At 40.3% G+C, this 17,599-nt stretch overlaps 1 long non-coding RNA gene across 1 annotated transcript; it reads left to right on the top strand.

Annotated features, from left to right (window-relative positions):
* The first annotated feature begins 1,717 nt into the window (after window positions 1-1,717).
* LOC136048400 (uncharacterized) lies at window positions 1,718-16,303 on the top strand. Its single transcript, XR_010622168.1, has 3 exons — window positions 1,718-1,808; window positions 4,197-4,270; window positions 16,230-16,303. It is a non-coding gene; the product is annotated as an uncharacterized LOC136048400 (long non-coding RNA).
* The last annotated feature ends 1,296 nt before the right edge of the window (window positions 16,304-17,599 follow it).

Genomic DNA, 17,599 nt, shown 5'->3' with positions numbered 1-17,599 from the left:
AGAAGATGACAAAGCAAAAGCAGAAATAGAAGATGAACTTTATAGTTAGTCTATTATCTTAGGTTTTGCATTAATGCTAATGTTTTAATGGAAATGGGGTGATAGTTCTTTCCTGCACTTTCAACAGCTACTGAATATGATTTTGTTTTCACTAACTACCTAACCACGTTGTGAATGTAACTAGCAGTGTAATTTCAGATGACGTTTAATGCACACTACCATCATGAGCCACGTTCATAGCCAGTACCTGGTGACTGAAGCAGAACATTTCTGACAAAGGTATACACCAGGTGCAACACACAACAGCGTGCTCACAAGACAAGATTCTCCCTGGGCCCTATTAACATTTCAGCACTTGAAACAAAATCTTGTCTGTTCCGTGCCCCTTTGCCAAGTACCTCTGGCACTTTCATACCTGAGTATGAGCAAAGCTATTGGCTGCTTTCCAGATTAATGAGTTTCCACTCTCTAATGAAAAGACAAAACTGTAATGCACTTCTTAGAGAAATGCTCCTCTGCCTGAGGAGCAGCAGCCATCAGACCACATTTGACCTTTATGAGATCCTGCCTCTTTCCCCTCCTCCCCCTTTTTTTTCCTCTTACTGTTAATTTTTCCCACCTAAGAAGAGTGGAAATACCAGGCTAGCATTTAAAAAATAGAACAAGAAGAACCACTTGCATTTATTTGCCCTTCACTCATCTCTTTTTTCTCCATTTGGCTCTGGTGATCAACAGAACAGCAGCAGCTGCAGCTCTGTACATTAGCTGAGAACAGTTCAGCTGTAACTGATCTAACCGAGAGATCAGAATGCCACTAATGTTCTCACTGCTAATTTGTAGTGCTATCATCAGGGCTTCAAATACAAAAAACGGATTTTCTCAATTTTGCAGATGAATTCACTCCCATATTGGTGTAACTTTACGAGTCCTTTCTGAGAAAGCAGTCCCCAAGTTCACTGAGGTAAATCCCAGAGCACAGCATTAGCCACGAGGAAAGAAGAACCAGCAAAGGGAACAAAAATATCCAATACAGTGGGAACTCTCCCTTGAAAAACAGTCCCATAAACTTCAAGGTATGCACAGGTTTTAACAGTCCCAAGATATAAGATGTAATCACCTATTTATAAGCATCTATTTAAAATCACCTTCCTGAATGCTGACATAAGGTTTTCAAGGCTGTTCTTTGTGATTGTCATCCTACTCCTGCAAAACACATTAAAGCTATCTTCTCCTAGAACTGTTCAGGTGAGATTACATATAATGCCTTCTCTATCCTGTCACACTTATCACCTCACCCTGAATGAGTACTTATCTTCTTGAAACACAACTACAGACAACAACACTATTTCTAGATCACTTGGGTCTGCCATCCCCATGTATGGTTGCTACAGCAGAAAAAATCCAAGGTACAATACTACACCTGAGCATGCCATGAAGTTAAGAAACTCAGAGTGCCTATACAGAAAATTTCTTCAAGTGGTAGAAGTTCATCACCAACACCAATAAGCAATCACTTCAGTTTTTTAGAGGGAGTAAAAAAAATACATAACATCCAGGAAGTATTTGTATTCTGTCTTCTTCCCACTTGTCCTGTCTTGTACAATGCCTAACTCTCCTATGCAATAAAATGCCAAAACTTGGCAGTTATTCTTCACAGAAGTTTCTGGAAATAGCAGCTGCAATAACAGAAGCTATCTGAGATTTTCATTTCACGGGCCTGCATCAACCCCACTGAACGTGACTTACTGCATTCTCTAGATGTTTAAATGCCAGGAAGCTCATTCTGTTGTTTTGAACTAGGAGAAAAGGTAAGCCAACTCTCTTCTCCATTAAATTGATGTAAAGAAGGAAAAACTCCAACTAAACAGCTTTATTGCCTTTTGCTTGTGTGTGCCTGTCTGCAAGTTTCAATGGATCCTAGGCTGGAATGCACATGATTTTATCATAAAGAAACTGTATTATTCATATTCACCTCTACCAAGATACAAAGTCCAGCCAACAGAAATGGCTGCTGTTTGGGGCAGAGATAGGAACTCGGTAGGAAAACTCCCCTCTTTGCTCCAGAGCAGCAGCAGAAGCCCTGTTTTCACCATTGTAGAGGGCTTCACCTTCTCTGTCTGCTTATATACTCTGCACCCAGCAGCAACACCAGCAACAGCCCTGCTGATGAAGACATTCTCTTCAGCAAAGCTGAATCAGTTCCACTGTCAGGGAAAATGGACCGGTTTTGCACTCAGAAAGCCTACACCGGTGCTCAGGCCCCCTCGTTCAGACATGAAAGAGAAGTGCCACAGCTGGTTAAATAATTCTGCTCAGAAGATTAAGTATGTAACACAGGCTTTTGAAAGGAGAAGTAAGAGTGGCTGTCATGCTTTCAGACGCCCAGATAGCCATGCATTTTACGAGAGATGCCGAGTGCTATTGCAAACACAGTCTGTACTTCCATGACAGTAAGTGCCTCTCTGCTCTTTTCATTGCCACAGACCAGCGCTTTTGATCCATCAGCAATGCTCAGCACTCATTCCCAAGAGAAATCCTTTGAAATGTACCTTCATCTTGATCGCTGACCTCAAGCTGGTCCAATACTGCAAGCACCGGCGCGAAGAGCTGCAGTTGCTTTGTGCAGAACTTTATCTGATTACCAGATTTCAAAGCAGTTAAACCCAGTCTAATCCACCACATAAAAGAGTCCAACTATTTTTAATGCAGGTTCTTTCTTTTAAAACATAACAAGGGGCCTAAAATTCAGACTAAAATCTAGCATAGCTTTTCTTTTTTTCTGTCCCAGAGCCAGCCTACTACAGTTTGTAATTGATTATATAGTATTAAGAATATTATTCTAGAAATAATAGAACATTAAAACCACTTAGGAAAAGCAAACATGCACACATGTCCAAGAAAGAGTTATGAATACAAATAAATAAATAAATAAAAGATCACCACATAATATGAAAATAAAACAGCTTAAGCTGTTCATAAGCAATTGACGATTATTAATTTATACTGATACGACAAATATATCCCATTAGAACATCAGAGTTTTATATTTTGCTTAAACTAATCACTATCAAAGGAGTCTGAACATAAATATGATTCATTCATCTACTTCATTTGACACTGAAGTCACTTTGGAGTAAGCTGTGTCAATTCTTTTTAAAAACACATAACATCTGTATCACTTATATATATATATTAGTGCTTAGGGATTGGGAGCTCCAGCTGCCGTGAGACTGAAGAAATCCTTATGAACTCAGAAAGCAGGAATTGTATTTCATGCATCCTTTTTGACATGGTTAAAAAAAAAAAAAAGCCAACATGATCCAGATGTTCTGGGTATTAAAGAATGCCTACTTGGTATCTGTTGTCCAAGGCACAAGCTTTTTCTTTATAGTGCTGAAATAATCGAGCACAAGGACAGGCTGAGTAAGCTGGGGCTCTTCAGCCTGGAGAAGAGAAAGCTCTGGGGGGACCTTATAGCAGCCTGCCAGTATCTGATAGAAGCCTACAGGAAAGCTGGGGAAGGACTTTTTATGAGGGCATGAAGTGACATAATGAGGGGAAATTGCTTTAAATGGGAAGAGGGTAGATTTAGACTAGATATCAGGAAGAAATTATTTACTGTGAGGGTGGTGAGACACAGGAATGGGTTGTACAGCCATGTTGTGAGTGACCCCTCCCTGGAAGCATTCAAGGCTAGGCTGGATGGGGCTGTGAGCAATCTGGTCTAGAGGGAGGTGTCCCTGCCTATAGCAGGGAGATTGGAGCTTGGTGATCTTACAGATCCCTTCCAAACTAAACCATTCAATTATTCTATGATGACATCTTCATTAATTCAGACATAAACACCTAAAAACCAGCAATTTTTTTGCATCAGTATTTCTGCATCCAAGATCTTGGTTTGCAGCTGAGAGATCACAATGATATCTTTGCCTTAACTGCACAGCAATGACTAAACACAGAGTTAGTCAGCAACAGTGGTTTAATCAAGTTAATGTTTTGTTTTTCAAACAAAGTGGAAGTGGCATTGGAAGAAGAACACTGGGTAACTACATTTTTATCACTAAATATACCTGTCTGTACTTCAACTAGTTTCCAATTACAGGAAAAAAAATATTTCTACCATGAAGAAGGCATCTGAAACAGATGGGAAGAATCACATCCTAAAGTTGCCTCTTTCCCTCAAAAAATTTTTAAAGGAACCTGAAGTGCAGCTGAGGGATGACATCTACTTCAGGCAAGTCCTATTCCCAGTTCCTGGCAAAGCCTCCAGGTAAGATATGGTTATGGCATTTAGGTGCAAGAATCACATCATTACCATTTATATGTTTTTAACGCATGTACAAAACATTTTAGTGTCACCAACATATTTTATGTTCCATTTTTATTTCTCAGAAGCAAGGAGGAAAAGAAAAGCTTAGCAAGTAGGGTATTAGACTTGCGTTCAGAGCACACTGCAACTGAAATTAGTCAGGATCATTATTCTTTTGAGTTGTGTTCAAAAAGGTAGCACATTCCCCTTGTTTACCTAGAACAGCTCAGCATCTCCTATAGATGAACAGGCACACTAGCAGGTCAAGGGAAGCACTTGCTCACACTGAGCTCAGTCCTTGAGAATCCATAACTGTTTAGTTAAGCATAGCTGTGAAGGCCACGTACCACAGCTTCATAGTCCACAGCACAGAAACCACCATCCCAGCCCTTCATTATGAACACCACAGTTATCAAATATAGACAGAGTAGAAGTTCATAAGGGACCACAAAAATGCACTTGGTGCAAAAGGCAGAGCGGTCCTCCATTTCCACTTGTACCTGATTCTGATCAGAGTATCTGCATGAAGTTTTTATGCTTGAAATAAAGTACTGGATCTGGTGCTATACACTGCACATCACCCTGGAAGAGGGGACCACAGAAGCAGCAGTGCAGCATGCACATTTGTTTCAGATATACTTCAACTCCACATTCATACCATACCTGGGCAGATTATTTGGGCAACTTCAACAAGCTACATCTTGGTTCTTACAAACCATGGGTATAACGTACATGGCAGCAGGAGTGGTGTGAGACAAGGAATAGGAAGGAGAAAAACAAAGCTTCTGAATTTCCTGACATGGGAAGGAATCCCCCTGTCAGACCCGCTGGGCTCTGCACAGCCAGCATCCCTCTGGGGGTTAAGCAACAAGGAGTTCACCATCCTAACACAGGAGCAGTCCTAGCCTGAAGTGAGTCATGTTGAACTAAAGCTTGTTGAGTGACCGTAGGTCTTAGTGCATCTTGATCAGAAAAAAAAAAAAAAATAAAACACACCAAACTTATTGGGATTTTCAGCCAAATTCATCTACTAACCATGCCTCTGTTCTCATGCAGCTTTTGGCACTGGCAAATTGCTAACATTGTGGAAGCCACCACATCAGAAGACCCCAACACCACTTTCAATCTTGGGAAATTAATATTGTTTTTTCTCTTCTTGCTTCAGTTAGAAAAGATCAAAATACATTTCACAAAGTCATGAAGTATGATTAATTAAAAAATAATAGACATCAAAAGTAGCTTCTAACTGCATGTGATTCTATTGCTGCAAAAAGCATCTCAAGTTTGATGATAAATAGCATGAACAATTGAAAGGATACATGTTACTCTTGCAAATTTTTTTTAAAGACGCATAATTTCACTCTATCATCTTAGCAAAAATAGTGACTACCACATAAGATCACAGGCAATTTTTTCATACATATTGCTATAATTTTGATTCTGGCTCCAAATGATACATAGCCGCATCAGTATGGTATACCAGAGCAGGATAGAGCATGGAAGCAGAGGACAAATCACTCCCTACTTCATCATCCTGTTAACTTCTTTCAAGAAATCAGAAGAATTTAGCATAGTTTTTGCCCCACATCCCTCCTGCACGCTAAAGCAATAAAAAAAAACAAACATAAAAGCATTTATGTATCAGAGGAAGCATTCTTTATTAGGAATCAGACTCAGCAAACACAGTACTTGTATTTGTCTTAGTAGAATACAGACATAAGCATCTACTTTGCAGCTGTGGTGAAATTAAATAAATAGTTTTGCACCTTTAACAGAAATGCTAAGTCCACAGCCTGAAGCAGTGATTGAGCACCTGGTTGGCAGGGCCAACCCAGGGGAGCTCAGGTGCATGTAACGCACCTGAGTGACTGGAAGGGTTGTAGCCAGGATCCACCCCTTCCCAGATTTCATTTAAGTGTTGGGAGCAGAGGTAAGGGCATCTCTTATTGGAGATTCCTGCCTACCTGAAGCCTTCTAAATGTAAGCAGCTCTTTTCCTTCATTTTTGTAGTGGCTGCATTTGTGCTTATTCTCATGTGCTTTGCCACCCCCTGTTATCATGGTACTTTCCATCATGTTATGACATTACAGCACCTAATTTGAACACTTAAAAGGTAATAATGTTTTAGGCAATTACAGCCATACTCATGTACAGGTGGGCTGAAATGATTGCTTAGGAGTACTAATTCAGTGAAATTCTTCCCCCATTTACTCAGAAGGAAATTTTATCTTAATTATCTACTATTATAAAGTACCTTATGAATTTACTTCTACTAATTTGATTCTTTTGAAATATGATTTACCAATACCAAATTAAATACTTTTTAAGTAAGGATTGTAAATAGTGGTTTTTGTTTTTTTTCCCAGGAATCCTTGTAATATTGCCATGGCAATTAAAATGTAGTTACATTTTATACAGGAGATGCGACTATATTATGCTTAGTTCACGAAGCTAGATAAAGACATGAATTGAAATAACTGTCCTTGATCAAGCAAGCACCCCTCTGCAGTTTTAACTGGTGACTGATTACTCTTTCTGAAGTATTCTCAAACAGATGTACACAGTGATGTACGCAGCAGGACACACAAAGCCCAGGGAGTCAGAAGTGCTGGGAGCCCCAGGCCTGGATGCAGTACTCCAGATGGAACCTCACAAGAGCTGAGTAGAGGGGGACTCCCTCTCCATGCTGGCCACCTGCTTCTTAATGCAGCCCAGGATATAGCTGGCCTCCCAGGCTTTGAGTGCACGCTGCTGACTAACGTCCAGCTCCTCACCAGGCCCCCCAAGTACTTCTCCGCAGGGCTGCTCTCCAGGAGTGCTTCCCTCAGTCTGTATAATTAGCTGGGATTGCCCCAGCCCAAGTGCAGCACCTTGCACGTGGCCTTTTTGAACCTCATTAGATTTGCATGGGCCCACTTCTCCAGCCTGTCCAGGTCCCTCTGGATGGCTTCCCTTCTCTCCAATGGATCACTCAGCTTGGTGTCATCTGCAAATTTGCTGAGGATGAACTCAATTACATTGTCTATGCCATTGATGAAGATGTTGAAAAGCACCACTCCCAAGACTGACCCTTGGGGGACACCACTCATGACAGGCCTCCACCCAGACATAGATCTGTTGATTGCAACCCTTTGGCTGTGACCAGCCAACCAGTTCTTAATCCATCAAACAGTGCATTCTTCCAATCCATATCTCTCCAATTTAGAGAAGGATGTGGTGAGGGACCATGTCAAAGGCTTTGCAGAAGTCCAGGTAGATTACACCTGCTGTCATTCCACCAAAACCATCACAGAAGGCCACTAGATTAGTTAGGCAAGATCTGCCTTCAGTGAAGCCATGCTGGCTGTCTCAGATTACCCCTTCATCTTGTTTATGCTTTAGCATGGTAACGTCATACTTTTTGACATTGGGTTTATTAAAATTGATGAAACAACTGAAGAGGAAGCTGGAAAAGGAGTGCCAGAAAACAGTACCTTTCTGTGTTTTACACCACTTCTTCCTTAAGGGCAACTGGAGGCTGCTACACTCTCAAAACTGACATTTCAAAACTTTCTGGAGATGGGCCACAGAGCATTCTTTCCAAGATTGATACAGATAAGATCACTCAGTTATGGGTCACAAAAAGAAAAAACAAAACACCAAACCACCAACAGATCTGCACACAAGTAGTACTGGCAACTGGTTACAAAAAGACTGCCCACAGGTCTAGCACGGTTAAATATTTTTATTCCAGCTGCTGTCAACAGACATAAAAAGTACATAAACAGTAAACCACCTCTTAATATTATCAGACTACATGAATACTTTAAAACATTCATAGTCTAACTTCTTCTTCCCTAGCCTTACACACGCTTTAGATTGGCTTTAACGTACACACCTTTGCAAAAATATTCAGTAACCTGCTTCTTAAAACACTATGAGACTATAGACACAGGAACACTGAGAAAAACATTCAGAACTGTGTACATGCTGAAAGACCTCTGAAGTGCCCACTGAGGTGCACACTTAGTCTCAGCTGGTAGGAACTGTATGAACTGAAAGCACAACAGGTGTTTGCAGTATCTGTCAGCTAGAGAGCAGCAGCAACATGTAATTGCACCCAACTGTGGAATAATTACTCCAGAACTCCCACCTGCTTCTCTCTGGGTCTTTTTAAAAGTGTGAGACTCTGAAAAGCTGTTTACTGAAAAAAAAAAAAAAAAAAAAAAAAAGGAAGGAAGATAATAAAGGGAATTGGTCTGTATGCTTTTGATTTCTAGGTTAGTATACTCAGTACTATTTTTATCAGATGAGTACCAGCTCTGGCGCCAACTTTATTTAAAGTAACAGCAAAAATTATATTCACATGAAGCATTAGGACTGTTTTAATGAAAGACTTAGTACTGTTGGGATATTGCCTGTACTTGCAGGTACTTCCTGTATGCATGTATCAGGTCTATGGGATGCCAGGAACTGCTACGCAAGTATCCAGGTTCTAGAGAAGGTAAAGTAAGCAGCTATTATCTGGGCAAGACTGTGTGGTCTTCCTGCAGGGCCCTGAAGGACAGCTGAGTCTCTGGTAAATCAAGGTTTAAGTTCAACTGAAACAAGATCTGTTCTTTCCAGTAAAAACTTGGAGGATATCTGGTCCTTCTAATGTCACCTCTGGGGTCAGCCTCAGTTAGAAAATGTAGAGAAGAAAGGAATGAGTGTAACTATGGCTTAATATTCCAGTACTTAGATGAGGTGTGATTCAGATCCGTTATTACTTCTACCATATACTGAAGTAAATATGATGTACACGGTTGTGTTTCCAGCTTAGAAGTGGTAGAGTTAATAAGTGTTATTTTCATACTTGCAAAGAAAGGAAGAAAAATATATTAGTGACTAATTCCTAGCATTGACTGATGGTTCAATTTTCTGTTTAGAAGATATAGTTGCTGAAATATAGTCAAAATGGTATTATTCTTCATCTTTCAATTTTGGTAGATTTAACTGCTTTGGTATTATTACAAAACCTGTAAGGTCATCCAACTTTGTAAAGTGAAAAATGTAGTACAGAAAACTTATGCTTCGTCAAGCTGAAACAGTAAAAGAAAACAACCAAGCTGCTTTTCAAGGGGGAAAAAAAAAAACATCAGTTGCAATGATGTAAAATAGAACTGATATAAGAAACAAAGTTAAAAACCAGGTGTCCTATTTCGAAGTGTAACGACACTGCTTTTTGCTACTTGTGTTAACAGAAAGGAGAAGCAGAGAGTGTGGTAGGTTTTTTCTTACAATCATTTTAAAGTGTGGAAATCCTGTACCTTTTGCTTCAGATTTTCAGTGACTGTTTTATCCCATCCCAGAAATGAATTTCTCCTTAGCACAAATAAGGAAGAGGATTTCAGTTTTATCTTGACCTTTTCTAATCTCTTATTCAATAAGTGAAGCTAGACGACATACAGGACATCATCAGTAGAACGTAGTTAGACATTTCTGAAAACCTTTCCTTTTAATCACATGGAATATACCCATCCATCAGAGTATCAGTTTTCAAAGATAACTGGGGGAAAATAATCTGGGTTTACTGAGCCAGTGAAAATTCTTTCACAGTCTCAAAAATTGTACAAAGTCTTGCTGAAACAAATAGAAGAACTAAGTAGCCTGTAAGGCAAGGTGATGATAGTGCCAAGCTTTATCAAGAAAATGTGTCACCAGCATAGGGACTGCTGTATTTTGAGCAAAACGTGATTGTTAAAATCAGTTTTCATCATACCACATGTGAGCCACTGAATTCAAATTGAATCTGGGTAGTTGGGTCAGAGTATTATACATGCCAACTCTCACAATAGGAAGTGAATCAACATGCTATGTTGACTTTTCATCACACTGTCTGCTGTCATATTAACACTGAGCCTGTATACATTGCCAATCAGTATCTTCAGCAAAAAAAAAAAAAAGAAAGAAAGATTATTTCAAAAGAAATTTTAAAATCATGCTATTATTTCTAAGATGGATGATCAGTTTGCTGTAAGACAGCATAAAAATTAGGTGATGATTAGCTTTGTAATTCTGCCTTTGTGCGTTTGTATGAGGTTCCATTTTAGCTTCAGTTGGCCAAAAGCTGGGAAGACAGTTAAATAGTTTCAAAGTGTTTGGATGTTGTTTAAATTGCATTTTATTTATCTAGGAAAAGAAAGGCTACTCTTCTAAAACATGCGTAGAATGTAACACAACATCCTTGCAAGTCATACTCAAAGGTTAGAGGCTTCTTTAAATGCTTAACTGATTTTCTAAAGGGTGAAAAACTCTATTCACTGAAATACTGCTTTACCAGATTTCTTTTAGAACCCGGAAAAAAATGCATGAAGGAACAAAAGTACATAAAAACAATATATATAATTTGACTCAGGAAAAATGAAAGAAGTTATAAACTCTTTCTGTGTGCAGGAATGGCAACATCTTCCTTCTGGAGACGTGAGTGGCAGCAGATTGTACTTCTCCAGAGGGTGAAATTGCTGGTGAGGCAAACAAAGCCCTTTTTGTGCTACAGACAGACTGTGTAGGTTAGGGCAGGAGAGCTAGAAGGAAGGCCATGTGCCTCCCTGACCCTCACAGATGTTCCCATGTGCTGTGCAGCTCCCTGCTGCAGTCAGCGAGGGATAGGAAAACAGAAGTAAGTTCTCTCTTTCTGTCCTCTGCCTCAGCACACCTACAAGGCTGCCCACAACTGCTTGTGCAATGGCAGTGTGTGAGGAGAGAGAACTTTCTCAGCAGGGATCACATCGCACCCTGAAGCACAAAGCTCGGTTTCCTTTTATCCAGCCACATACTTAGTCTGCAGGCTGCTTTGTGTTGATGAGGACAAAAAAAAAGTGAAATATCTTTCTATGCTGCCACAAAATAATAAAATGATGATAATAATAATAAATAATTATAAGGAAAAAAATAAACTCAGGCAATCTTTTACATGGTATATCCTTGCACTGCAGCTGATTACCATCAGCCCAGGGGCGGGCTCCCCATGTGCCTGTGTTATGCCACCTCAAGCTACTGGCCAACCAGTGTGCTCCAGGCAAATCTGAAACAAAGCCTAAATTAGGGCAGTCCTTGTTTTGTTTTACAGCTCGTGGAAGGCTGCCCGGTCTGCAGGGGACCACACAGCTGCAGGAATACAGGAAGTGAGGAAAAAATAGGCCATTGTTAATAAGTTGGTGATTCTGGGCATGCACAAGAGTAACTGAAAACTGGCATAACCTGGAACCATCCATCTTCATTTATCTATTTGAAGAGTCAAAGAATTCAAGACATCTTTGGAAATAAGAAAGAATTTGGCTCTTTTCTCCTAGGAACTTGCAGTATGTAGCTCTGATGATGGCCATAATACTATTACAAAGTTGGGGCGGTGGAAGTAAGGGTGTGATGGGGTCAGGTGACCCACCCCTTCTTATTTTAATTCCAGAAACAGTTTTGTACCACCTGTGATTCTGTTCCAATACCTACCTGTGAATAAACATTCACCTCAGACGTTAAGGGAGATAGGACCACCCATGGCAGAATGCACAGAGCAAGCTCCCTGGGGCCCTGTTCCCAGATGCAGCAGACCTTCCTCACAGCTGTCTGCTGTGGAGCAGCTCTCTCAGGACCCGCTCCCCACACCTTGGGGGCAGCAGGAATGCCACTTGTCTCCCTGCTGGGAGAGAAGCTGTGGAGGATGCTGTAGTGGTCAGCCTTCTGTAATGCATGGATGTCTTTCCATGCTCCCAGGAGAGATGTAACCAGGCTGCGCAGCTGTTCTGCAGCAGACTGGAACAGCAGAATAAGTCAGCAGTGCTTTGCTAGGGCTGGGGGTGCAATCTGCAGTGCCTGATTCAGGTGTTTTTTTAGCAGCTCTTGATACAATGTGCAGAGAAAATGCCTGTCTGAGGGTACCTCTCCAATGCCAGCCTGTTCAGAGCCCAGGTGAGGCAGGTACTTCTCACATCACCCTCCTTCCCCATCTATCAATATTCAGGCAGAGATTTTGCATGGAAATCTATGCATGCTGGGCAGCTCTCAGGTTCATTTTTCAGCACAAGTTTTGCAGAGGTCTAATTTCAAAGGCTTTTACAGTGACTTCAGTGGATGCATTTGGAGAATGGTATATGGAGGTAGAACTGCCTGGCTCCCATTCACATCAATGGAGTCACAAGGGCACTAATCCATGCACCACTCTGGGACATACCCACAGTGCCTGTTGAGGGGGCTGCTGTCTTCCCTCTGTCCTTCTAGATGCAATGCTTCCTTCGTGCAAAGCAGGGGACAAAATAAAGCAGACAGGAACAGCAAAGTTTCCCCAGCTAAGAAATTCTGCAGAGTAGAGTAACTTTGGGGTCAGCCTTGATTTTTAAAGAGAACCTTCCACTTCCATATAAATTTCCTGAAGATGAAGTATCTAAGATAGTGGCAAAAAGTAATGACAGAAAAAAAATCACAGCAAACAGACAATAAACTATTAGCAACGTACTGGTTAGTAATTGCACAGGACTCATGGTCCCACCAAAATTCTAGGATACTTTGATTATATATGTTCCTTGAAAATCATAAAGGTGGGACTTTTCATGGGGCTGTTGCACAGCTGAAGCTAGTAGCTAATTTTAAATTGAACTTGTATTTAAAAAAAAAGTTTGGATCCTTCATTCTCTGTTTATGAACACCTGCAGTTTATATCACACACATTTTCATTGGAAACAATCTGTAAAATTATTATAGTGTAGTCCCACAGTATGTCACACTGTGGCAGTACCTTTGATCTCAGCCCCTGGGAAACATTTTTTCATGTGGGCAGCAGCAGCAGCTGTAAATACAATGTTAATACTATTGGGGTATTAAATTTCCTTTTTATTTTGCTGGCTGAAGTCAGAGCGTTTATGCAGTTCTACGCTTCCCATATAACATGCTTTCAAGTTTCTGAAGTTACAGAGATGATCTAGTAAATGTTCTGACTTGGATACACTTACAGTGATGTTACAAGAGAAAAAAGACTTATTTAGTTAAAATTTGGGAAAATGCACTTCAGTGCTGTATGGGAACTGTTGAATCATGGCCTGAATCACTGATTGATCACCTGAGGTGAGCACTGAGTCAGTCACAGGAGCACAGGTGAAGGCAATGCACCTGTGTGACCAGAAGGGGTGGAGTCTGGCTCCACCTCTCCCAGACCCCATTTAAGGGCTGACCACCACTGGGGAAAGTTTTCTTGTTGGAGATCCCTGTGGAGTTTTGGGCAAGCCATGATTGTCACTGACAGGTGAGCCTTTCTTATTTACTTGTTGTCTTTTATACCACCCAGATAAGCCATGTAAAAATATATCATCCACCTCATTGTTTTCTGTGGTTACTATTCTTTTGGGTTGTTCACCCTACAGGTGGTAAATCTTGATCTTTAAATATCTTGATGCTCCCCTTAACTGCCTGTGACAGCTTTTCTGCTTTTACCTGATTAGAAGCAACTTGTTGGCTAAGTTACAGCCTACAGATAACTCTGTATGTTTAAGTTATTCATATGTATAATCCCACATTAGTTTTATGAAAGAGTCTGTAAGAGAAGTTCTCTCTGTCCTTGTTTCATCAGAGCACTAAAATTCAGGACTGTATGCTGATTCTGCCATGCACAAATAGCACAAATGTCTGTCCTTAACATGCCACCGTGTTACGTAGCAGATGAGCTGCCGGAAACACATCCCAACTACACCTGAAGTCAGTGGTACAAAGATTAGATAATGCCCTGTGGAGTGTAAAGAATAACTTGACCTAACCTTTATTCAAAGCAGTCTTCTAATCCCTTCGGCTTTATTCAGATGTAGCTGCACTGTAATAACATCTTATTTGTGCCAGTTTTATATTGGGAATGTTATAAAGATTAGATTCTTCTCCCTTCTGTGTAGGAAACATACATGTTTAGTAGGAATATGTATTAAATATTATTTTTTATAGCACAGGCATTTTGTTACGAAATACACTTAAATCCATTTCAATAATTTCAGAGCTTTTTGCTTTTCAAGAGCACTAATGTGAACAAAGACTTTAAAAAGGTATTCTGTCAAATGGTATGAGAAGACTCTGAAGTGTTCAAATTATCTTGATTTAACCTTTCTTACCCACTGCTTTGCATGCTGAATTAGGCACACAAACAGCAAGAGCTGCTCTTTGCATGCTTTGTACACACTGCTGTCAATTGCACATACTGACATCCAGTTCTGTTCATTTTCAAATACCACTCTAATAGCCAGTTTTGTGCACACAAAGCTTTTTAAATGCATATGCTAGGTCCTGAGCCTTAGGGCAAATCTCATTTTATGCTCTTGGGTATCAGTATAGTTTGGGAATGCATGGACTGAATAGTAAATTCTGGCTCTAAATTCAGACAGAGATGTAGAAGATGTTTTAGAGGAAGGAAAGGTAGAGAAACAGGCAGGTGTGCAGGAAAGTGCACTTCCTACTGAGGCAGGTACATCCCCTTCTTCTTCAATCTGTGAGTAGCATTAGGCATCCAGCTGAGATTTACAACAGCCAGGAGGCTAACTTTTTTTTAATATCAATCATCAGCTAAAACACCCAAAATAACCACTAGCAAGGAATGGAGCTCACCCCCCTCCCTTTCCCGAACAAGAGTTATAACTGCCCCAGGACACCACAATAACATGACTGTTCTGGCACTAATCCTGTGCGTGGTTCTTCCCCACTCCTTCTATTTACTTACAGAAATAAAAAGATATTCCTTTAAAATACAGAGCTGTTTCATAGAGGAGAACCAAATTAGAATACCTTTTAAGTGTAAGATTGGGGTGAAAGGTGGGCATAAAACAAATCCCTCTGCCAGCTAGAAATTGGAGCCAGGCTGCCCACATCGCCTGCTCCTAGTACTTCTGAAGAAGTGAATGAGGACTCCCAACACCTCCTCCTCCTTCTGCACTTCTCTCTTGATCTGCCCTATTAGTCATGCTATGAGCATGCCAGCTGGATGAAGGCCCTTAGGTGAAACAGGCTGAGGAATGCCTTGCTTATGAATCCAAATTAGGCTTAAATGTAAATGGTGTTTGGGCCACTCCATATTAAGCTAGTTATGAGAAGCCCAGGAAAAAAAAAAAGAATGTAAAGCCTTCAGGAAATAGTGGTTTTTACATGGGCAGGTGGCTGAAGACAGCTGCAGGTTTGGCCTGCACTCCTGTCAACCCAGCTCAGCCTGCACCATTTGAGAATCTTGATGGCCACACCAGCCTGGCAGCTTGCCGAGGGCTCAGAAAATGGCACAGATAAAGGACTCTTTTGAGGGTTGAAGAGTGGAGAAGAGAGAACATTTTCCACATATCCATTCATCTGCTCGTAAACAAGTGCATCACACAAAGGACTCAGGATGAAATCACGTGCTTGATGGTCCATCTCTAAACTGCTCAGGTTATCTCCCAGCCCAAAATGTCTGTTCCTGAACCTCCTCTACACCCCCAGAAAGTTTCACAGACTCTGACAGCAATGAAATCGTAGAACTATTTGAGTTGGAAGGGACCTTTAAAGGCCATCTAGTCCAACTGCCCTGCAGTGAACAAGGACATCCAGAGCTCAATCAGGTTGCATGGAGCTCTGTCCAGCCTGAATGTGTGTGTCTCCAAGGATGGGGCTTCCACTACCTCTCTGGGCAACTTGTTCCAAAATAGATAGGTTTGAATACAAATTATTTTCAAAATAAGCTATAATCAAGTAGAAGACAATTCATTCAAGAGCATTTCTGCACGGTATTTCTCACTCATTTTTATACTGCAGAGAAAGAAAAGAAACACAATGAAATTTACTGTATAAAATCAACAAACTGCATTATGTACAGGGTGCAAAAAACCAAAATGACTTCTGTCTGAGAAAATATATCTTAATCATGTGACCTAAAAATATTGCAGTGGAATTTAATAGTTTTTTTCTTTAGATTAGAAATATAGACTTTAGTTATGAAGAAAAATAAAATTTCAGAAGTACTCTTTCCATTCCCACAGCGTGCTGGTATGCAAGTTGGAACATTTTGGTCTGGATGGGTGGTCTACTAGATGGGTGAAAACCTGCCTGGGCCCTCAGGCCCAACGGGTGGGTGGTTAACAGCACATTCCCTACCTGGAGGCCATCTATGTGCTCTTCGAGGGGTTACCTTAGGACCTCCCTGTCTAATGCTGTTTTTAATGACCTTTTTTTAGTTCATTAGCTGGGAGGAGGGATGGGTTCAGAAAGGCCCAACTGCAACTCCTGATTGCCACAGTGGTGACCGAGTCAAAACCACAATGGTCAGTGGCACAAAGGCAAGATACAAGCAAAAAACTGAAGTAGGTGAGGTTCTGGGTATGAGTAAATGTTTTTTCAACAGAGGACAGATGAGCTGAGGACCATGCTGCCAAGGAGGCTGTACAGAATCCAGACTTGGAGGTTTTCAAGATCCAACTGCATGAAGCACCGAGCAACCTGAGCTGACACTGTTTTGAGAAGGTTAGACTAGAGATTGCCTGGTGCCGATTATAACCTGTATTAGTCTGACTCATTAAATGTTCAAAAATTTTTCATGCAGTATTGAATGCTGTACATTTTTTGAGGATACTTCTAATCATTATGTTCTTCAACCTTCTTCTGTAGTAGCATGAAAATATTATAAAATTTTTAAATTACAAAAAAAACCCTATTCTAGTTTAGTTAAGTTCTTTCATTATACACACATTCTTGAATTCTGAGTAGTGGAGTTTATTTTGAAGGCCTCTTCATAAAGTAATGTAAGCAAAAGCACACCTTCTAAAATGAAATACGAATGAGTTATGTAGATATTAATTAATGCCTAGGGACATTTCATCACATTTAAATGTAGGAAAGTATGATTACAAGTGCTACATGTAGAAAACAGAGCTTCTTAGAGAAATTAAGACCTATTTAAAAAAATAATAGGAACTGTAAATGTCTGGATGACTTAAGTTTTCTTTTGTTACTATGGCTACAAAAAAGAATTACTGAAGGAGAGAATTGGATTGGTACGGTACTAAAGATTGGGCATGCTAATCAGTAGTCTCCTTTTATTTCTCTGATAACCACATAATCCAGAGCTGTTTCTTCTTAATGACTGAACCTGGATTATTTTTAGCATTGTTTTGTGAGTAAATGCCAAGTATATTTCTTTTGCCTGTATTGAAGAAAAAAAAAGACCTGGTTCAATTAACATATTTGGGAAGTCTCAATTTTGCCCTTCCCAGAAACTCCAGATAGCCATTTATTATCATCCTTTCAGTAATAGCACTTTCTTTTCCATAAGTATGTTATATAGTA

This window comes from Cyrtonyx montezumae, unplaced genomic scaffold (assembly GCF_038088225.1).
Source record: "Cyrtonyx montezumae isolate F1298 unplaced genomic scaffold, pur_monq_1.0 scaffold_2, whole genome shotgun sequence".
NCBI lineage: Eukaryota > Metazoa > Chordata > Aves > Galliformes > Odontophoridae > Cyrtonyx > Cyrtonyx montezumae.
The sequence above is the reverse complement of the archived record's forward strand: the minus strand, read 5'-3'. Positions and strand labels throughout refer to the sequence as shown.